General features: G+C 39.6%; 1 protein-coding gene and 1 long non-coding RNA gene across 4 annotated transcripts in view; one reads left to right on the forward strand and one right to left on the reverse strand.

The window, feature by feature from the left end:
* TRAPPC9 (trafficking protein particle complex subunit 9) overlaps positions 1–20,130 on the reverse strand; it is a 447,339-nt gene that overhangs the window by 19,463 nt on the left and 407,746 nt on the right. The window lies entirely within an intron of this gene.
* LOC148225595 (uncharacterized) lies at positions 988–18,605 on the forward strand. Its single transcript, XR_015808609.1, has 2 exons — positions 988–8,808; positions 17,584–18,605. It is a non-coding gene; the product is annotated as an uncharacterized LOC148225595 (long non-coding RNA).

Below are 20,130 nucleotides of genomic sequence, written 5' to 3' on the forward strand. Positions count from 1 at the left end.
TAGAGTCATCAAACCAAACTACTTTTGGCCTTTCTCAGAGATATTTCTGTTAATAATTTACTACTTCTAAAACTGAACATGCTCAAAATCTAGCTCCTGAATTTTTCATGAAGTCCTTTTCTATCCATACCTGTCTTAATTTCAGAAATAAAATCAGACTCCTTCCTGCCAATCTCAGCTTTCACTTTGACTTGATATCCTCTCATGACTCACTCCTCCAGCCTGTGATTAAATTCTGATGCCACTTTCCAGAAAACTTCTCCAAAACTGACCTTTTTGCTCTGCCTACACTGCCAAGCCCTCCTCTGAGATCTAACTGGATTATACACCTCAAAAATTAAAGTGACTTCATCTCTTCTTTTGACACCTCCAAACTTTCTATTCCCCTGAAGCCCTTGCACCAAAGATCATCCTACAGGTCCATCACCTGGCTGTGTCCACATGGCACCTTGCATGGATCTCATTCCCAGCTTTCTAGATAGAGCAGAAAAGCTCAGCCCAAGCTAAATTCCCAAATAATGACCCATCTTTTCCTGTGCCAGCTGAAACCCATTGCTGAGGTCACACAGTAATAACCACAGAAATCTGGTGATTGCTGCAGAGGTGGCAAACTGTGCTCACTGCTCCCTGTGGGCCACAACCTCTGTGCAAAACTATTTATCTCTCATTACTCTGTTGTATTATTTTTTTCTATTCCTCCCCCCTGCTCACCTTTTTTTTACATATACCATATATATCTTTATAGCATAGAACACAGACATATATATATTTATATGTGTGCATATATTTATATAGATATAGATATAGATATAGATATAGATATAGATATAGATATAGATATAGATATAGATATAGATATAGAATGCTGAACTATAAGCACTCAGAGACAAGACTATAAGCTCTTAGGGACCACAATACTCATGTTCCTAAGAGCTTAGCAGAACCATTTGTATGGCACCTAGAACTACACAGACCTATTTTCCTGGGATGTGAAGAAGGCACTGCTAGAGAATAAAAACAATTAAATAAAAACAAAACAAAACAAAACAACAAACCTAACCCTAAATAAATTAAAAATTTATTTATTTATGTATCTGAAATCTCAAATCTGATGGGGAAAGGAAGGGAGCACTGAACCAGCTTTCAATGTGGGAACACTGAGACATTTTAGAGAGGAGTTAGCCTGTCCTGGGAAGAGAAGTAAGGAGTTCTCATTAAGTAGAAATGAACTAATAAGCTAGCAAAAAGAATTAAGAGGGGAAGGTGATGTCCAGAAGATAGAGAAAAACATCTTAATTGTAAGTTTTCAAAATCCCCATGCTGGCTCATTGAGGTACCAGCTCCTTACAGAAATAACTCTTACACTAAACCAAAGGCAAAGCCTGAGGATTTACAGGACATGCAGGAAGAGCGTAGAGGGGATAAAAGAAAACCCAACCACAAGGAAAAGTAAATTGAAATAAAAATAATGTTGTTTAAAGGAGAATTCTCTGAGAAAAGACTTAATGTAAGAGCCTAGAAATCCTTTCTTTCCCATCACTGAATTCTGAGGGAAAGGAAACCTCAAATATCAGCACAAGGGAGTGCACAGAGGATGAAAACTTTGTGTTTAAAAAAAACTGCAAATATGACATTGTGGGGAAGAGAAGAAAAGAAACACTGAGTTCGGCTAGACAGAGTAAAAAATTAAATCCTCTCCATACCCAGGACTGCAAGCCATGCCTTGGGCTTCATCTGTCAAGTGCTGCAAAGCATTCCTGCAAACCCTTCTCCTTTTCATTGACAACCCGGGTGGCAAAACCTTTTTCCTCGCTCAAACTCTGCAACTGTGCTCCAGCCTGGAGAGCTGCTGGGAAAATGAGCAATGAGCAGGTGTCAAATTCTGTCCTTTTATCTCTGGCTTTTAAAAGACAGACACAATTATGTGCAAATCAGCGTAGTGTGGCAGCTGATTAAGTCCCTTTTCTAAGAATTATTTTCCCAAGGCTCTGTGCACAGGCCAGCCAGAGCTATCAGCTCATCTGCAGACACTGTATGGTGGCTGCTCCACCTTCTAGAGACCCATGGACACAGAAACTGAGATGAGAAATTATTAATTTCTCATCCTCCACATCAGGCAAAGAGCCCTGCATTGTTTGACAAGGCCTCTCTGGCACAGTCTTTCCATGGTTTATGTATTTTGAGATTATCTGGGTACATTTGATACACAGTAGTAGAATACCCAGTAAATGAAATGAGGTTGTAAAGTACAGCAAGTTGAGAAAGTTGAAAAACTAAAGGTGAAAGTCTTCAAAATTCAGTGTATAGAAAGACTTTAAGGCTTCCTTAGTCTATGTCTGAAGTGTATCATCCTGTGAATTTACATATGGAGTGTAAAGAACTGCATTGTGTTTAAACCTACAAAACAGGAACAGAAAATCCTCCCAAGCCTTATCACCTGCTGAGACCAGACTTTTAACTTGATAAAAATCCAAGGATTTACATTACCTAGGGGTCTGGCAAGTGATTTTTACTTAGTCATGCTGGAAAATAGAGTTGGGGAGTTTTGAATTAAAAAAAAAAAAAAAAAGAAGAAGGATAAAAGAAAAATGGCTTTTGATGGTTTGAACTGATGTAAGAAAGGAAGCTACCCATATCATATCAAATGGAAACTTTCCTTGCAGTCTTAATAAAAAGCCTGAGTGTACTTCCAGGGATCCTGGTTGCCACCCCAGCCCCAAAAATTGTGACCCTGGGAGGACAGTACTAAATAAAACCTCCTGATGCCATCTACATCAGTGCTGCTGTTTGCATAAGCACAGCTCCAAACTGTGCATGTGAGACATGCCCCTCAGTGCTAACTGATCACCCTTACATCCAAACCAAGAGAGGTTATATACACATCCTCATGATGCAAAGAGGAGAGGAAAAAGCATCTTTTTGTCCTGATACTTTCCAAACAAAAGAAGTAGAAGTTTTCAGCGCCAGGGAAATTTTTTCCAGAACTTTCCAGGTCTCAAGCAACAATTTAGGCTATGCTTTTCCAAAAATATCTTCGAAGTAGGAGAGTGAAGAGAAGCTCATGAGTTGCTTGGAAAGTATATAAAGCAAACAGTGACATATAATGGAAACTGTTCCCAAGAGCATTTGCGATTTCAGCAAGTACACAGCACTGGGAGTTAACCACTCTATTATGTGGGTTGTCTTTTCCAGCATTAATTTGTGAAAAAGTCCATCTTTTACGCACTTGAAATCCAAACAAAAGAACAAATTAAGAGAACTAAGCACAAAAACCATGCTGGGCAATAGAGTGCTGCAGACAAACGCTGCCAGTAATCTATATTCACATTGTATTGCATGAACTGACCCAGAATTAACTATGGCTGCCCTCTCCTGGAAAACTCTCTGGAACAAATGAAGTTCTCTCATCCACTTCCATTAATGGCATTAGCATGCTTGGTGGCAAGACCACAGCAGAACAACTGGATAAACAGCTACAAGGAAGCAGTAACAAGTGACAATAGAATGGAACTGTTTTTCCACAGAGGTCTTGAATAGATATTCCAGTCCCTCTTGTAAACCAGGGACACAACTGAGCTCACTAAGAAGATGCAAACTGTAGTTCCTGGCTTTTAAAATGGATGGCAAATGTCAGGATGGGAGGAGGAAGAAAACAACTTGCAGTCAATTCATAGAAGTTCTTCACATTCAGATACCTGAGAGGTTTAGGAAACTTCACTGGAAATCTTAATCCCCTTGAGGCTCACTGGTCAAACACAACATGAGCCTATGAACTCCAAGTGCTGGCACCAGGCTCAGCAGATCCTCCTGCTATGTCTTTGTGCATATCTCGAGAGCACTTTCTTCACTCTTCAAACAAAGATGGAATTCCAAGAAGAAATGAGGATGGGAAAGGATGTTATTATGAGTCAGAAAAATGTCTTGACCCAAAGTCTCAACGTTATTGCTAGAATGCAGGAAAGGTGCAGGTGGTTTCAGCCTCCTATCCACAGCTAAATAATCACCTATCAGGAAACCATTTATAGACCTTTCTTCTGAAGGCATTTTTTGGTTGAGTCCACTCAGTATGAATCTCTTAAAATCCTTTCTTGAGAAATAACAGCATAAGATGATAATTTTGGAAGATCACTGGCCAAATCCAAGTTATTACTTCTTCCATTAAGGTGTCACTGAGTCATATGTAGTGATAAGAGCACAGAATTACATGCTAATATTGTAGAAACACGGTGAGATTTCATTAGATTTAGTTATCAAACTGATCAATAGAATATCCCTGATCAAAACAAATGAAAGGAAAATCAGAGGTAAAGAATTAATCACCTTCATGAGAAGTTTGACTTTGAAAGAGTCCTAAAAATTGCATCAATCTTAAATATCCATCAGAGTAGAATAATCTGTTAAATGAAGCATTTCATTCAAAACTACAAAGTTCAGTTCATGCATTTTAGAAGCTCAGTAGTAAATATCTACAAACATAGGGTTTTGCTACATTTTTCATTGTTTTCCTCTTTATCCTCAGGTTGTTCCTGACCATTTTTTAATATCTCTTCTTTTTGCTTCTGACAGCATCTACAGTGTACCAAGCCCTAGATGAGAACAGGCAAAATCTGTGCCCTTAAATAATCACTTTGTCACATAATGACCAGAGAAATCTCCATGTATGCAATGAGCCCTTTCAAATGCCACATTCAATCTGCCTCAATGAAAAGTAGCTGTAATAGGAGGCAGATGCTCCCCAACAAGTTTGCCAGCTGTTGAAGTGTTATCCAGATGCTGTGCTCACTGAACTCCAAACACACAACCTTTCAGGAAAATGGAACTTGTTCCCTGTCTTAAAAATGCTGAGCCAAGACCTTTATCACCATAAAATGCAGTAAAGTAACTCTGCTCCTGGTTTCCTTCACAAATACAGAACAACAGACCCACAAAACAAAGCACCAAAATATTACAGAAAAATAGAGGAGAATTGTGTTTGACAGGAAAGATCGATTCGAGCTGCCTTTAAAGACCTGAATAGTATAAAACTCAACTGTAGCCTCCACCCTCTTGTTTTCCCAATTCTATTTTTAGCTGGGTTCCATTTTTACCTTCCAGAGCATGGCAGCCTCAAGGAAAAAAATGCTTTGTATGAGCAAAGTTTTATTTCTTCTGACACTTGTTTTGAGATCTAATATAAATAAATATCACTACCTTCTCTCTATAAAAGACTAAAAATTTAAGTGCTTGAAAATCAGGCAAGGTTGAGTTATTCTTAAACTAATGTAAGTATTTCTCTAAGAAAATAAACCAGTTTATGCCACAATGTGCCAACGTCTGCTATTAACAACATTCTGAAAATGATTTTTTCTTGAAGGCATGGCACTAACAGGAACTGAATATTCTCTCACATCAAAGAACAACTACCAAAGACCAGCAGGAGGTCTGTTGGTATTTAGAAGTTTTATTTCATTTTTAACATCTCAAAGTCATTCAGCAGAATGGATTGCTGTCTTTATCATCCCAAAGCACCTCATTAAACAAAGTGAGTTAATCAAGTATATTCTGCTAATGAGAAAACATGATGAAAAAAGTTCAGAAAAGTGGGAATAAGGAACAAAATTCACGAGAAGAAAACATCCTTTCAACCTAGAAACATGCTTGTGGCTCATAAAATGTAAGCTGCAGTTTGGTTAACAAAATATAAGCAGTAATTATGTCTTGTGTGAGTAAATAGTAATTAACCTGGTCAAAAATACATGGGCATACTTTCTGATAGGAGTCCATGGGGATAATTTCTGTCCTGCCCATGGTTTGATGGTCGAGAAAGGAAGAGTCTTCCAGTTTTATGATAAGATTCTATAATTAATATACACAACTGTACACCCTGTATGGCTTTGGCATTTGGGTCATTTGCATTTATTGAAAATTTACCCACTGGGACCTTGCTGAAATCATGATAGGTATTATCTATGTATGCATCCACTAGACTTATAGGGAAATACAGGCAGTCACCCATTCCAGGTATCAGGTTCATTTTTAAGACAGCTAACTGATTAACTATTAATAACAGTTAATAACTGATTAACAGCTGGAAGCTGTCTATACATAACAGCTGCATCAGGCACATTTAACCATGGCAACTTCCTTTGCCCTTTGACCACACATTTGAGAGTCACTGTAGCATTTCAGATCTTGGGAGTTCTCATACATTCCTGGCCCATCCCTGTCCATAGCTCAGTAAATATAGAATTTTCTTCCAAATTATGCCTGTGCAGAAGGACTCCTTCCTATCCCAGTAACAGCTTTTCTATGCCTAACAGTACAAGGTCTGATAATACCTGGAATATTTCTACTTGATACCAAGATGGAAAAAGGGCTTCATTTGCTCAGTTAGCCTTTCCCCTGCAAATGCAGGAGTATTTCATGCATATATTTACTCATGCATTGTGAATTTATGGACTCACAATAACCCCAGCAATATATCTAAATATTTGAAAGCAACCGTGGCAGAATCGCTTTGGAAAATCCTTCTGAGAATGGCATGACGTTAATTTTCTTGCAGTCTACTGAAATATTTACACAAATCTTTGTTCTATGATGTGATTTGCCTGTTAATAACACTGAGCAGCAATCTACCTTGCCTAGACTTATCAAAATGGTCCTAAATACTTGACTCCTGTAATGAGAATATGCATTGTCTGGAACTTTGGACTGTAATGTTCTCTTGGATCATTTGCAAGCGTGGCTCTTTATTGCTTGGCCATGGCATGAAATGCCATCAAAGCCAGCAAACACCATTTCCCTGACTGCCCACTCACCAAGTCCGGGGTAGAACAAAAATATGACACAGGCTGTACTGAGAGCCCTGGAAAACCACCTGCCATCTTTGGCTCTGAGAGCTGTGCAATTTGTCCTTTGCAGTCACAGGAATGGCCTTTCTGTTGAGATTTCCAGGAGAGAAAAATACAGCAGTCAATTAATAAAGCAGCCAAAGTTTTTCTGCAGGTTGTTTCACTAATAAGCAGAGCCAGTATTACGATTGCAGCTTTTCCAGCTTCTCTGCTGCCTTGCAGAAAGAGACCTGGAGCAACGAAGGTAACAGTGATTATATGAAGTGTGCCCTAATACTTCTGAAAGCATTATTATTCAGAAAGATCACTCAAGTAAGGGGGAGATAAAAAATTCCTTTCTTCTCCAAAGACTAAAAATTTGTTTACTTGTCTGGTTGCTTTCTCTTACATTTCTCTCCTTTATCTACACTGCATTGCTGTCACGGTTCTGTTAAATTGGCAGCACCCAAAGGATGCCTCAGGAATGAATGAATTCCTGCTGAAAGCTGGTATCACATATCTAAAACACCAAAAACTAGTGATCACAACGTGAGACTGTTAATGGGCTCAAAGAAAAAGACTCAGAAGTGGCAAGGTATCCTGGCTTTATGTCCTGGCCCATCATTCTAGTCGTATGACCCTGTTTTTGGATCCTGGCCCTGACTGCCTGTGTTTCACTGCAAAAAAAGAGTCACAGTTGCTACTTAGAATCTTAAAATTGTTTTGGTCCATAATGCTGTGCCCCCATCTCCATCCATGACCATGGCCTTGGTTTTCCTCACTCTATCCTGCCACCAGTTGGTCTCAAATGCTCCCTAGCTTCTCCTAAAATACTTGTTATCAAACCCAGCTCTTCAGAAAGGCACATTTCTCAAATGAAGAATCAAAATTCAATTTTATCATATAACTGCTGTCATCACAGCCATTCAAAGAAATCTCTTATTCTGCATTCTGCATACTTTGTCTCAGAAAATTTCTTAATAATGGAAACAACCAGTCTTGTTAGTTCTTTAGGGAGCAAGGCAGAGAATAGGCATAGCACTGCCCTCTCCAGCAGCTGGAAATGGAGAAAAATCAGAGCTCTGGTGCTTCTTGGATCTACTGGAAAAAGCTACAGATGTCTTTTGCAGCACAGCTTTCACAGGTAATCCTCTACACAAACACAGCAAACTCTGTTCTCTGTAAATTCTTTCCACTCCCACTGAATGAGCTTGATAAAGCAAAGGAGGAGAAATAGCCAAATTTGAGATTGAAAAGACAGGTAATCTCCAACTGTAAGAAGACTATGATTGCTCTATGTACAGTAATTCTTCTAAATTATCCAGTCTCGTTTCAACTTCAAAATGATGAGACTTCCACCATATCCTGTAGAAAATACCTCTACAGTTCAACAGATCTGACTGTCAAGGCTCCTTCGGTCTCAGTCTAAATGTTCCCATCCTAATTTCACCCTATTACTCTCAGCTGTAACCTATATTCTGGCCTCAAAGTAATTCCACTCTCACATGGTGTTGGTATCCTAATATTTCTATCCTCCTTTACCCTCTGGCAAAGGAAGACATTAGAAAAATACACTAGAATAAATTAAAATTGTCAGAAAAGCCAATGAATGCCAGATAATTTTAAGATAAATAAAATTAGAGCAGTTAAAAATGGAGTAGGGCTATTAGATTACTGAATGTATCCCTGAATACAGGATACCCTAAATTAATCCAATATTAAATGTGATCTAAACCAAAAGGTCAAGAAGAATTTTGCATATCTTCTTTAATTTAGAATTTCCTGGCCTTTATACAATATCTCAAATGCTACACAGCAGCATCCAAAGATGTGTTAATTTATTTCTCAGAAACCCACTTAATTTCTTCTAAAAACATGATGCACCTTGTCTTACAGCAAACTTATCTCCAGTGGGAAGACCTTGGATGGGAGGTTGCCTGTTGAGCCTGTGTTTTCTCCAAGCTGAGTGGGAAATATTGCTGTGCCTGTCTGCAGTCAGGTACAACTGCTGCATCCAACCTCATTTCAGCTGCAGTTTCAACAAACACACATGGGAATGCAGTACTGGAAGAATATTTGATTGTGTTTGTTTACCAACAGTGTTGATGCCAAGCAGCTCTGCCTGGCAAAAAAAAAAAAAAATAAATAAAAAGGATGAAATTTGATTTTTAATAATTCCACAAATCTGATAGGAACTGTGCTACAAGAAATACCATTTCAGGCCATCAGAAGACAGCTAGTCCTAATGAAACAGCAATACAACAAAATCTCAAACCTGTAATTCTTGTGAAACTTATTTTAAATGGAATAATAAACTTAAATACATATTCTCAAAGTCAGACCATGTACCATTACTGCGACCACCAGCAGTCTCACTTCAGTTTGGTGTGGTTTTGGGGTTTTTTTTGTTTTTTGTTTTAGCTTTCTTTATGGTTTTATCTGGATTAGCTCAAGACACAAGGAATTTCACTTTTTCTCAACATAGGATCCTCAGGGAATAACAGTAAAGTTGTTCCCAAACTTTTTAAACTTATAAATCCCAGTCAATTTCCAAAATATCTAGCAGGCTTCAGTGTATTACAGTCTGCATTCATTTTAAAACATTTTTCTGAAGGATGGAAAAATTGCTTTGAAAACATCAGACATGTCAGTCCAGCATGAACTCTGTTCCTTTGAATGACATTGATTCAAATATCTAGACTCAAGAAAGCATTTCCATGTAACAAAACTCTTCATTTTGAGGTCAATTAAAAATAGATTCAAGAGCAAATAAGGTTCCTTAGCAACTTAAACAAAGCAGGAAAAACCAGAGTCATTGCTAACCACCGAGGGAAAACCAAAGTGTCTCATCTCTTTGCTAAATTACCTTCATTTATTTCATTAGCAGCCTCTTCAGGCCTGTTGTACGAGGGACATTTGCTGCCATGTGTAATGATTTCAGTGAGGGTATTTTGTTCTGCTAACCAGGCAGAGGAAGCCAGGCTGTGCTCAGGTGTCCCCGTGTTTTCCATTGAGGTGACTCTGCCCTTTGCTCTCCTGAGATCCCACCTGGAGCTCGGGGTCCCAGCACAGGGAGGAAGGAAGGACCTGGACCTGTTGGAATGAGCCACCAAGATGAGGGAGGGATGGAGCACCTCTGCTGTGAGGAATTGGCATTGTGCAGCCTGGAATAGAGAAGGCTTTGGGGTGACCTAATCGTGGCCTTTCAGTACCTGAAAGGACCTTGCAAGAAAAATGGAGATTTTTTTTCCAAGGGCATGGAGTGACAGGACAAGGGGGGATGGCTTCAAATTGAGGAAGAGTAGGTTTAGATTAGGTACAGGAAGAAATTCTTTACTGTGAGGGTGGTGAGGCCCTGGTACAGGCTATTCATAAAAAATTGTGGTTGCTCCATCCCTGGAAGTGTTCAAGGCCAGGGATGGAGCTCTGAGCAACCTGGGATAGTGGAAGATGTCAGGGGATTGGAACAAGGTCATCTTTAAGGTCCTTTCCAACCCAAACCATTCTGTGATTCTTTGTTTTGCTTTGTACTTCTTCAGCATCTCATTTAAGAGGTCATTGCTTTGCTGATTTGCACTATGAACAGCAAGCACTTCAATAACAATACTCTGGTTTGTATGGAAAAAGTAGCGTAGACAGCAACAATTATGACACCTTCTACTTGGAAACTGCAGGGAAAGAGATCTGATAGACCATGAATAAATGAAAAAAGATTTTATTCATGATGATAAAAGCCTGAAGAGTCCAGAATATCTTTTTTTAAAAGTTCTTTTTTCTCAGGATATGTCTGGCAGACTGTAGCTGGAACCATATGCCCCAAACACTATTTGGATTCTTACCAATCTTTGGAAAGTCAAAGGGATCAATTAAGTTTTTCAGAATTTTAATACAGGGCCAATTAGTTTTACAACAAACTCTTAAACCAGGTTTTACCAGCATAATTTGTATATCAATTACAAGTCTTTTGATTTGGATTTTGCAAATAGCCTTCTGAGTCATGGGCTATGTTTAAGAAGCTGCACTCACTGTTGCCACACACTGCAGGAAAACATACTACGTTTTTGGTTATTAATTACTAGTTAAGTGATTGCTATTCCATATCAAAGTGAGAATTTAAAAGTCTCAAATATGTGTATGACCTTACAGACCTTAGGGAGAATAACTGGCAAAACCAGATGAGGATAGCAAAGAGCACTGGGAAGAATGCAGCCACAACTCTATATTTATGACAATATATTTTAGAATCTCACAAATATTTATTTTCTCCTCTGCTGGAAAGCCAGGTTGAATCAGGTCAAGGGTTTATTATTCATGTTAATGATATGTAGAGAATGGAAAAAAAAAAAAAAAAAAGCCCTGCTAATACACCTCAGCTCTCCCATCCTATGTATCACAGTGACTTGTGTCTGTGAGAAGGAGCATTTTCCTTGAGTTTCTTTCTGATCTTTCTTAAGAGAGAAAGAAGACTGAGCCAGTGCCAGCAGAGCCAAGCAGAGCTGTGCTGCTGATGTTTGCCTCTTCCTTGTGCAGGTGCACCAGCCTCCCTCCATTACTGTGCTGCTCACAGGATGAGATTCTGGTGAGCAGAGTAAATCCACTGAGCCCTGGAAATTACAGCAACATTTTCCATCACCTGCTGCATAAAGGGAAGGCCTTGGTGTCCTTCTGCAGCATTTTGTATCATGAAATGTTACACCACAAGGGCTGATAAGGGAGAAGCAGATGGCTCACGCCTTTCTCCTGTCTTTTTACCTGTCTTCCAGGGGATAATTCCCTTTTTATCCTCCTCCTTAGCAAAATAACTGTGTTCTGCCGTGCCTCAGGATCCAAGTAATTTTTAGATGCTACATGAAGGCACTTATACCAAGTAGCTCATCAAATAAAGAGTTTAATAACTGGTATGAAAAAGGTACCTAAGTATCACTTCAGACTTAGAAGATCAGACTTTGTTTGGTTTCTTTATCATCGTAGCAGAAAAGTATCATCTGCTATAATAATTATTATTATTAAGCACAGCTATTAACATAAAACTAAATGATCTCCTTTGCCTGATTAACCTATGGCTTCCTTTTCTCCAGCATTTTACCTGCCAAGACGAAAAGACCACACACACTTCACTATCCTTTTTTAACTGATACTTCCAATTTTTTACACTGTTTTAAAGATCAAATTAATTTTTAGTCATGTGAAGTTGAAAGCTCAATAAAAGTTATAAACGAAGCTGCACAGGGACTGACCATCACACAATGGGGAGAGCTCAGGGAAACATTGTGATGCAAAAATGTGCCCAAAAAAAAAGCCTGGGCACTGTTGCTGCAGGTTTTACATGGAAGACATGAAGCCAAGAAGCTGAAACTGTTTCTAGAAAATCATAGAATATCCTGAGTTGGGAGAGATTATAAGGATTATAGAGTCCAGCTCCTGGCCCTGAACAGGACAACCCCAAGGACCACCAAGAATCTACAATTAAAATTACAATTTTCAAGGGAGCAACAAAGTTGAGGGGTGGTAGAAAGCCTTTGGTTTATCTCAACTTTGGTTTATCTGTTTATCTCAACTTCAAGCTGAATTAAGCAAGGCTTCCCTCCCTCCCTCCTAATCTGTTTTGTAATGATGCTTGCACAGTGCAGAGTTATTTAACCCTGCCCCTGCAGCCCCTGTGCTGGAGTGGCACAGAAATGCACATCAGTGGCCAAAGGGAGCATCAGACCACAGTCCCCAGGTGCCTGGGGGTTTATCCCTGGACAAACACCCCAATTCCTACCTCCAGAGAAACGTCCTATACCTATCCATTAAACAAAAAGTTGGAAGGGAGGTGCTCCTAACACGAATAGCAGGGCAAAGGCAATATTCCCCCCTACCACAGTGTTAGATAAAGGGCAATTTTCCCATTTCTCCCATTAATTCCAACATTTGCCATGAATGCTAATCCTGAGGGTGGAACATCCTAGCTGTTAGGGCTCTCAAATGCTGCCTACCCTGCTCATTTTGACTAATAAAAATGAAAGCAAGCAGCACACTGAATGTATCCAGCCATTCTATATTGCTCACAAATTCCCCTGTATTAACATCTCATCTACAGTGCAATGATCTACAATTTTACAGCTTTCCAGCAGCAAAATAAGGCACTATTTGGAACATTCTGTAGAGTTATTTCACATCAAAATAATAGCACATTTGCAAACAGTTTTTCAATCCCTGGATAAGTTTTATCCATCTGCCCCCAAAACCAATCTGTCTTCAATTTTTTCAGCTGATCCTCACCTATACAGCAGTATAACAAGCTCCAGTCTTCTACTTGCAAAATGAGCCTGTGATGAGGTACAAAGTTACAAAGGTACAAAGGAGATTTCCACACCGTGGCATATGTAAAGAACAGAGAGGAAAAAAAAAATCCCATTACTTCTCATATTAAGCTTTTTTTCTCTTTCTCTTAAAATATCTCCTGATGTGCCTCAGGAGTTGCAGGGAGAAACTCGGATTGCACAAGCATGGGCTGTACAACTCAATTACCAAGATCTGAAGGAAACTCGTGTCCTCAGACAGCATCTCTGAGGTTTCACCATGAACACTGCCTGATCTAATTAGGAAACACTCAGCGTCTTCGTGGCAATTACTAAAGAAAATAATTATGACATGATATGACCACTGTCTTCTTTCAGCTGGAAAAGCAGCATAAAATGACAGGAAATGGAAGTTGGACAGGAGTTAATAAAACAGCCTTGGGCAAGAGAGCAGAGATGATTCCATGAGAAGGTACAGGTTTTCTTGACTAGAAAACAAGGGAAAATTGCAAGCTAAGGACCAACAGAAAAAGAGTCTATTTAGTCATAAATGAGCCATGGACTCACCATAATAAAACAGGTTATGTTTGCAGACAGCTGCCTATCACAGCTTATTATAAGAAAAGAGCCTTTCTGGTGCCACGGTTCAGCTCATGGCTGTCCTACTGCCACATGCTTGTCCTCAAGAGACAATGCACTGACAATCCTACACCCATTAATGGCATGAATGAAATCTCTTCCAACACAGAAACCAATCTGAATCATTGAAAACACTTTGCAGTCCCTATAGCAGTTAATCTGGTGGTTACAACAGGGAACTGGAAAGCAAGATGATCTTTAAGTGCAGCCCTAACCTTAATTACTGACCTGCAGGAATTTTACCATGTGAACTCAACTGCCCTGCCTCAGTTTACTGACAAATAAAATATTAACAGGTGGCTCTGGAGTAATCAAAGTGTGGCAGACACTTCCCAAAACAATGCAGGTGATCAGTGCGGCGCTCACGCACCGCAGAGGTGCGAACATTAATTAATGTTTATAAAGAGCCTGAAGAACCTGAGAGAGCTGGCGCTGAGGGAATACAAAGTATCATTACACTTATTTTGCAAAGAGGCGTGAATATGTGATTATAATTTTATTACCCACGCAGATTTATAAGGAGGGTTTCAGCACAAAAGAAATTAAACTTTCTGACACTTTCTCTGCAGCACAGGTTCATTATCAGAGCTGCGTATCAAATGTAAAATGTAAAATTTAACAACTCACTCTTAAGATCAACTGTGAAATCATACCCAAACCCTCACTATCTTCAAGCAATGTATAAGCAAAACACTGTGTGACAAGAGTGTTTTAAAAGTCAGGATTGTTATGTGGTTACAGCATGACACAATCTCAGTACTTCCAGAGCATTCATTTACTGTAGCAGCTGTATTTTCCCCTATATTTTGATTATCTTGACATTTTCTAATCATGAGAGTTATAAAATTTTAAATTATATGGCAGGCTTGATAGGCTGCAGATTCACCACCTCAAGTGAAGTTACTTTTTTATTAAATGTTAAATTGCTTTTCTACAGAAGGAGAGTTGTATTTTGGTTAATTTTTGCTTTTTGAATGCTACCACAAATTTCTTCTGATAATACAGTGATCTGAGTGACAGCAGAGAGATTTTTCTTTTCAATAATCCTTGTTAAATATTGACCAAAAATGCCAGTTCTGTCTTTCACCATTGAGATGAATTCATTTTGGCACAATAACAGCAGGGTGGGTTTTTTTTCAGCATGGTTCCTAGTATGACTCAAAACTTTCTCATCTGATCTTAGAATTTGCACAGATTTCTTTTTCCTCAGCAGCTCGATCATTTTCAGGCTTTTTAGGCAGGGTCTGAAATTTGGCTGGGGAGGTACAGCTGCTTTTCCTTCTCAATCCACATTCCTACAAATAATACTCTCTGAAAAATACTGTCCTCTGTATTTGTAATCAATAATTTTTATCCAGATGCCCTCCATGTCCCATTTCCAGTACCAGGTTTCCCTCCCAAGCTCCATGTCCAGCCCAACCACTAACAGCTGTGAATCAGTTTAGAGGCAACTCTACAACTTTTCTTTGCTTTCAGACAGATTTATGACACAACTGAAAACGATTCTTTAGCATGACCAGAATATCTGTCTCCTACTCTCTGCTCCTTTCCCTTTTGATAAGAAATTATTTGGCTAATAATAACGATCTATCACATGGTTTCAGTTAAGAATTTAAACTTTTAGTTTAACTTTTGAAGAGAGAACACTATCAAGCCTCACTTCTTTACAGGTCCCATTTGAAATAGTCTCCTTTTTCATATTTATTTAACTGCTTAATAAATAGACATAAAGGAGTAAAAAAAAAAAATAAAAGAAAAAAAAAAGAAAAAGAAAAAAAAGAAATATTACTGCATAGCCTGTCAAAGAAACATCCCAACATGGAATTGCTGTCCACTGCTGTCCTCTGTCCTGAATCTACAGCTCACACAGTGGACAATGTGTAAAAGACTCCTGTGTTTTGACAGATGCAATGTAAGGATGAAAACATATTCCAAGGCAGAAGGATTTGTAGTCCTTCAAACTATAAATGAGTTTTTGCTTTGAATCCCCCTAACATCACAGGGAGCAATGTGACCACCATGAGCCCTAGAAGCATGATGTGAATTTGGATTTGAAGCTCAGGTCTCCAAACGGGGTGTTTGTGTACAATGAAGTCTTATTCTCTCTGCTAAAACAGCAAAAAAAGTAGGTGCAGACACCAGGTGGATAAAAAAGACTGAGATCTTCAACTATTTTTCAGAAGACACCTCTTAGCAAATCTGCACTGAATACCAACAGAGAGCTTGAGCTGAGATTAATACACTGATTTCAATGCTGAGAATCACGCCAACCCTTGCAGCAAACACATCTGAAATATTATTCCTTAGTCATCTTTTTCAAGAGATCACAGGTTTAGTCGGCTGACCTACAGCCCCTCCAGAAAGTCAATGTACTGAGAATTCTATTACTTTTACTCATCTATATCTCTCCCTATGGATCATCTCAGAAAAAGAGGTCACAAAGCAAAGTCTGCCTGGTTTGCAGAACTCATTCTTCCTGCATGTATTTACGGTTACCAAGCTCTTTGTTTAGACAGAGTTTCACTCAAAATACAGCTATATCAGAAGGCAAACAGCAAGGCAGAAAGGGAAACCAGATTATCAATGCTGTCTCTGCAGCAGAGCTGAATGAATTCCCTAAAATACTTAACCCATGAATAAAAGTTCTCATGGAAACATCATTATCCAAAACCTTCAGAGAGACCAACATGTGATGACCAAATGGTTACAGACACAAGGAGCTCGAAGTTAGATTGCCTTTGAAGTAATCAGATCACATCACTATGTACTGTAATAAAAATACAATGCCTTGGAGAAATAAAGGAAGGACTATTTTTCATTCTTTTTTGGTAGATCCTGTGGTGTCCTAGTAACAGAACCACAAACTAACTGCAAAGCTTATGGTACTGAAGCCTCTCAAAGCCACTGCAACTACACATGTTTTATAGCACAGCAGAAATAACCTCATTTTACATTCTGTAAGGAGAGGAAGGTGGTTTAGAAATACATCCATTTATGTACTCATTTCTATTCTTGGCAATTTAAAAAGATCTACACAGTCAAAAGAGGATGGTGGGTAATAGAAGAAATATCCTCTTCTACATATGAACAACCAGCCACATAAAGCATAAAAATGTGGACTGGGCACCAACTCCTGTTTATTTGGATTCTTAGGTCTTAATATTCCAGCTGCAATGCTTCATGCTGACTTTGGATATACATAGATATGTCCTCTCCTAAATTTTAAAAGAAGCCTTCAAAATGTTTTGCTGTGTAATAGCAGCAGGATATGTACATTTCATAGCTTGGATCTCCAATCAGACTGAAAAAGCTTTATGAAGGAAAGATCATTAGACCTACGTGATAGTGAGAAACAGGTACAGAGGGAGGAAACAATTTTCTTACAGTTACACCACCACCAAATCCATGGGTGGGAACAGGACCCCCAAACCCCTCAGCTCTGTCCCCTCTGATGCTGCCTCTAACAACAAATTCGTTTTCAACACATATAATAATTGCTCCAAACTTTACAGAAGCAAAGAACTTGCAGCTAGGCAAAAACAATTTTATTCCATTTTCTGCAGAAGAATGTCACATTTTGAGGTTTGTTTTTGTTTCATTCGCAGTTTATTCCCTTTCAGCATAGCAACCAACAGACTCATCACTCCTTTGAAGTTGCTTTCTTTTTCCCACGCTGGCATTAGCTACGTAGACAATTCTCTCCCCTTCAACAGGGAAGGGTGAGCTGTAGTAGAGCTGTCTGGCATAGATTTAGGATATTATTTGCTATGTCTCTGTAAATACTGTAGTATATCCACTTTCACAGCTGACTTTCAAAGCAACACAATGATAAATAATAATGGATTTTCTAGGAATCATCAAAGTGGAGACAAGGAAGTACAGCCCTGCACAAAGCAGACTTGATGAAATGAAGCTGACAAGAAGAAAAGGGGAAGGAAGTGAAATTTTGATGTCAAGGTGAAGAGAAGTAGCAGAGAAGATGCAAGAGTGGAGACCTTGAAATCATTTTCCAATGGAAGGCCAAAGGGGCAGGCTCCAGAGGGAAAGTGGTCAGTCTCTGTCAGTGACAGGGTAATGGGACAATGAAAAATAACAATGTAAGAAGGAAACCTTGCTGGTGATCACACCAACACTGGCCAGATGCTGCAGCTGGAGATACCAGAGGTAGAGAGAGGCTGTGGGGATGAGCCCCTTTCACACTTTTTGCATTTGCACTCTGCAGGAAGAGGGAACAGACCAGGTCTTCACTGAGTGAATGGCTGTGGCCAAAACCCAGCACACAATTTCTTACCACTCCATCACCAGGGATCCTGCACCCCAGAGGCACATCCTGGACCTCCTCCCCTGGCACAGCAGGGAAGAACTGATCCCATTTGTCTGCAAGGCATCTCTGCAGCACTTGGCCAACACTTCTGTCTATTACAGCTGTTCTGGTCAGCTCTCTGGCCATCTCATCTACCATCCAACATGCTTCTGACTGACTGCTGGTAACTTGGATGAATTTTCAAACTTTGTTTCCACAGCTGCCTTCAGTTCAAAAAATGCTTTTCTTCTGTTAGCCAAGTTTAGCATCACACCGACTTTCCCTTTGCTACCATTCCTGATTTAACCAAACAGCTTATTTTTCTGTGTTCCTTGAATGGTCCTTAAAACATTCCCACAGATGTTAAATCTACCTATCCTAAAATATGTTTAATTGAATACAATGTATGAATGACTGGAATTGAGCACTTAGAAAATGACCTACATTAAACACAATTTGCTACTGAAATACATGGATTTGTTATTCATTTTATGCTGCTCTTTTCAGAAAAGATGTTAAAGATCTTTTCAAAATATTGGTTTAAGAATAAAACCAGCTATTGTCTGACTATGAGCCTGTGAAATCTTTTCATTTGTCCAGTTTGAGCTGAAATCCAGATATTCACCATCCAGCATCTGCCTGGTCATTCTCTTCTTGCTTTCCTTCCTCCACCTGCAAGGGCATCACATCACTTCATCTCTACCAGCTGTACCAAAATGCTGTGGCCTATTCTGTCTCTGGAAGATTTCCAATACTTTCAGAAAGCAGATTGCAGTGTACCAGTAATTGCAGTTAAAAAGAGTACATAGCTCCAGTAGCTGTTATTTATTCATTTGACATTCTTAAACACACACTTGGAATACCTACAGAGTTTCAACAAAGCTTCAGTGAAGTCTACACCTGCACTTAGTTTTTCATCCCTGTAATTTGCAGGTCGGTCTTGTGGTTTCTTTTATTGCCAATAATTAAGTGATTCAAGGTAGATTATTTCACTCATGAAAATTTACATTTTGCTTTAAGGAAACATGCCCTGGGAGAGTTGTGCTGCAAATCCTTCCCACTTGTTGTCTCTTCATGGAAACTGCAAGCACATCCCCAGAAATCAAGCACCTCGTTTCTCATGGCTGTGTGCTGCTTCACCAATGCAAAGGAAAAGAAGGAATGTGTTTTTTCACAGAGCTGTGGAGTCACTGAGGCTGGGAGGGATCTCTGAACATCACCCAGTCCAACCTGTGCTCAAAGCAGGGTCAGCCAGAGCAGCTTGCCCAGGTTTGAATAGCTGCAAGGATGGAAAGTCCACAACATCTCTGGGCAGGCAGCATCAGCTTTCAGACACCCTCATTAAAAAAAAAAAAAAAAGGTTTCTTATGTTTAAATGGCATTTCCTGAATTTCAATGAGCACCCATCACCTCTTATCCTTTCACTGGGTACCACTAGAAACTGGCTCTGCCTCTACATCCTCCCATCAGATATTTACATACATGAATAAAATCCCCTTCTCTAGGGTGGCTTCCTCCCACTGTCCAAAGAAGGCCTCATCTCCTTCTTCCTTCACTGTCAGTCTGTGGTAAATGTCCACCACTGCCCCAGCTGCAGTGCTCTGCTCCCTGAGAGTGACCCAGCAGCTCCCAGCTGATCCATCACCCATCTCAAGGCAGAGTTCCATCAGTTCTCCCTCTATTCTCATGTAAAGTGAAAAACCTGCTGTGGATCCTCGCTGCTCTCCCCTGTCCTTCCTGTTCCTATTTTTTGCCCCACTTGGCCAGGCAGATCCTGTCTCTCTGTAGCCATCTTTGATTCCCAAAGAAGATCCCATTATCATGAAGGCCAGATCCTCATTGCTGACAACAGCTGCTGACCTACAGAATCTATCACTCTTTCTCTGGTGTCCCCCACTTAAGGAGAAAACAGAAAACAAAAATCTGGGCCCAATATACTCAACCACAACCTGTAAAACCATCTGGAAACACCTGCTATGCTCCAGGTTTCCTTGACTGGATCACTGGTGCCCACTTGGAAGGGGACAGTTGCCCAGTGGCTGGACAGGTCTCAGCAGTCAGTCTACAACACCCTAGAACTGAGCTCCTGGTCAGC

This window comes from Sturnus vulgaris, chromosome 1 (genome assembly GCF_052056855.1).
Source record: "Sturnus vulgaris isolate bStuVul1 chromosome 1, bStuVul1.hap1, whole genome shotgun sequence".
NCBI lineage: Eukaryota > Metazoa > Chordata > Aves > Passeriformes > Sturnidae > Sturnus > Sturnus vulgaris.